Here is a 3,792-nt window from a genome sequence, read left to right as displayed (position 1 = left end):
AGATATGGAATACCCCCATTGGTGTTTCTTGTGAAAATATTGTTGGTACGGTTAAAATTTCGGATGAAGTCGAACTGAGACAAGAAAGGAAAGATTGTTTCCAAATGTCTTTTTTGGAAGGATTAGGCTGTTGCACTAAAACGAAAGCGAGGATCGGAGTAAAAGAAAAGCTAACCCCTGTTTTTAGGCTCAAACATAATGTGCTATTTGCGGCGATGAACTAAATCAATAAAGAGCATGAGAGACTAGAAAGTCTAGCTATAATTTAAATAGACAACCATTCAGACTGGGCAACTGCAAAAGTCTGTACAAAGAAAATAAATAAATAAATAAATAAATAAACTAAGAGTGTATACGGACTTTTCAATTGGATAAAATCACTGTTTACCCGAACAAAACTATCCATTACCATGGCAAAAGAAGTGTTTTTAAAACTAAATGGAGGAATAATTTTCTCGGAGATTCACTTGAACCCACGCGTACAAGTGAAAGGAAAAAGAACACAGAGTGCCTACAAATAGACGCCAAAAAGAAATTAAAGTTATACGTTGCAAAAAAACGCTATAATGGGAGAAGACGTGAATAAAGTAAGATAAAATTACTTGCTTCCCAAACAAAAAAAAATCTAAAATGGGAGGTGTTCTAGTGAAAATAATACACTACTTCACACGTGACAAAGTGGTATGACCAATAGTGAAGAAATGAATGCGTTTCTCCATCTTGGTTTGAGTTGAATTGCTGACAATGATAAATATGTAAGAATTTACTTACCTTGTTATACAGTAATATGCCTTCATGAAAATACCTGAGCATTGCACATGTGCTTCCAAGCAAGAAACATACCATAAAAATTATCTCATCATAGTTTAGTAGTTTATTCAGTGTTCCGTATATCGTACAAAAAATGCCGCATGGGATATAGAATATGATTGTTGCTAACTGGAGTTGAAATTTATCACTGCACAGTTCGAGCAGTTTACAAAGTATTCGATGTTTTTGTGATATCTCGGCTATCAAACGACTTTTAGCTTTGCATTTATTTATAGATTTTCCATGTTTTATATCGAACATATATTTCGGAAAGCTTTCATTAAGTTCATCGAACTCTTTTTTCACGATCTCCATAAGGAAAACAGGGACTATATTCTCGTTATAACGCATTAAAATAAGTGATACGGTCAGCATATAAGTTGTTATTAGAATTGGTAGGAAAAGGTAGTCTGAGCCTTTCGCTGGGAAAGGGAAGATCTGCAGAAAATCTATTTGTCTAATACGAAACGGTAAAATGACGGTATAGATAAATTTTGTAATGCAATTTATCATGAGAAGAATCAGACTCTTTCGTTTATGCTTATTCCACAGTCTAGAATAAATTTGCAGGCGATGAGCTGGTAATTGGTATTTAATAAAACAGGATGTTTTCTCAAATTGGTCGCAAAATCGTATTAGAAAATATATACAGTATGAAAGTTGAAAAAGTTTTAAAATTGAAATAAAGGCTGATGCAATTAATAAACCAAACTTCTTTGATAAATAAATCGTCCCAATGAATATAAAATAGCGCACAGTGTCAGCCAATATCATAGCATAGAGTAAACAATAAGATATATATGAAATGCGATCAAATATTCCAAGAGAAATCCAAATATTTCGTGTCATTTTTATGCGGCGTAGAGGGAAGTAATCTGGTGGTTTTAAGGAATGAATAAAATCATAAAGACTACATTCTTTTGCATGTCCTCTGTTCTCATTTGTAGTCGAAGACACCATTTTTCTTTAATTATATCGGAAAAAAGGCGGCGAGCTGGCAGAAACGTTAGAATGGTGGGCGAAATGCTTAGCGGTATTTCGTCTTTCTTTACGTTCTTAGTTCAAATTCCGCCAAGGTTGACTTTGCTTTTCATCCGTTCGATGTTGATAAATTAAGTACCTGTTGCGTACTGGATTCGATCTAATCTACTGGTCCCTTCCCCAAAATTCCGGGCCTTGTGCCTAGAGTAGAATAAAATAATATGGGTAAAAATCTTATTTTAAAAAATTACTGAATGTTCTTCTTAAGTGCTGGCAAATTTCATGTATGTATGTATGAATGTACGTACGTGCATGTGCGTGCGGACTACTTGCGAATGTATGATTTCAATAGATATTAAATGATATCTTTAGTTTTACTGCCTTCACAGGGAACCCATCCGATGATCTCCGCCGATGACTGTTTAAGTTAATCAAGGTTAGCTAATTGAATTTGGTGAAGTTAAGAGATATGTAAATGAAATAAGTATTGTGTTTCAATGGTGAAGAATTAGTTAACGAGATGAGTTATATGACAACAGGCGTTGTCTCTCACTGTTGTCATCGTTGTTATGAGGCAAACCTCATTTGAGTGTTATTGATCGAGTGTTATTGATCGAGACTTAAATAATGACTTGGCTTTTACTGATATTGATATACCCGGTGTACTATAGAAGCGATCACCTTCGATACTCTTGTTTCGTTGAAATATACACACACACACACACACACACACACCTACATGTACATATATATATATGTGTGTGTGTGTGTGTGTGTGTGTGTGTGTGTGTGTGTGTGTGTGTGTGTACATGTATATAATATTTCTGAATGTGACTGCTGTATCTGCTGTGAGGAAGACCATCAAAGAATGCAGGGAGAAAGCAGTTGAGGGTAGTGCTTGGGTTACCAGGAGGTTTGTGAATGCGTATAAAGCCACAGAACTGTCATGAGTCCGGTTGCAGCGCAATATGTCCAGCTGTTGCGGACCTATCGTGCGGAGAGATACTGAGCTTAATGGGCTGAAATCATTTCGAAGCACGACGCTCAGCTGATGATTGCAGCCGGACGAGAAATGGAGGACTCGGTGTTTTCTTCTACTGCGACCTCTCGTTTTCCAGTAACAACCATGAAAGGATGGTGACTACTGTGATAGGACGGTGAGAGCCGTGAGAAGGTGGTGGCGTCAGTAATCGGACTGCAGGGAATGAGCTGCCCGCCTTGAGTCTTCGCTTGTGCAGCATCGGGTCGTGCAACAGTTCTAAATGACCGTTATAAAATGGCCTGCCTGTGCAGGGACAGTGGGATAGCTCTTTGTAGCCTTTTGAAGATAGCACCCGCCTCAAGTCTGGCAAACCCAGGCCAATAAGTAATCTTCCGGCCCATCGTTGGGCTAGTATGTGTTCACTGGGGATGTAAAACCTCTTGACTTACAACAACTACATCTGCAATAAGGACGGATTTATTGGATAATGGCTATGATGGAAACTAGTTGGTGTGTGGTGGACGTAGCGAGTCTTCAAGTCTGTGAAAGGAAGGAAGTTCCATCAAACAAAGATGAAGTGTGGCTTGAAGCCCATAACTGATAATCGCTCGGTGAATGCCAATAGGTCGTTGGAGTGCTGGGACCAGGACGAACATCAGAGAGTCCCACAGACCCCTACATCTGGCCGGCGAGTGATCAAGTGGCCTCGTGCCTCTGATAAAGCATGATCTACAATGAACGAGGACTTTCTGCACGGTCAAAGTTGATCCAAGCAAGCAAGTCCGAGTGCTGGAAGAGTTGATTAGTAATTATGGAGTGCTGAAATTTGGTGTACGTGATCTGACTGAAAGACCTACAGTTCAGGTGAAGGAGTCCCGGAGGTGAAGAGCTATCCGTGAACTTGGAAAAGACGCAAGAAGGTTAAGAGCAGTACTGCGAGAAGACCCCTCCAAGGTCGAGATTGAGATCCTCTTGTGTGATATTCGTAAGAAGATCAGCAAGCTGGGTAGAGTGGAGCG

Source organism: Octopus bimaculoides, chromosome 8 (genome assembly GCF_046866305.1).
Source record: "Octopus bimaculoides isolate indiv1 chromosome 8, ASM4686630v1, whole genome shotgun sequence".
NCBI classification, from domain to species: Eukaryota; Metazoa; Mollusca; class Cephalopoda; order Octopoda; family Octopodidae; genus Octopus; species Octopus bimaculoides.
Note: the sequence above shows the minus strand (reverse complement) of the source record.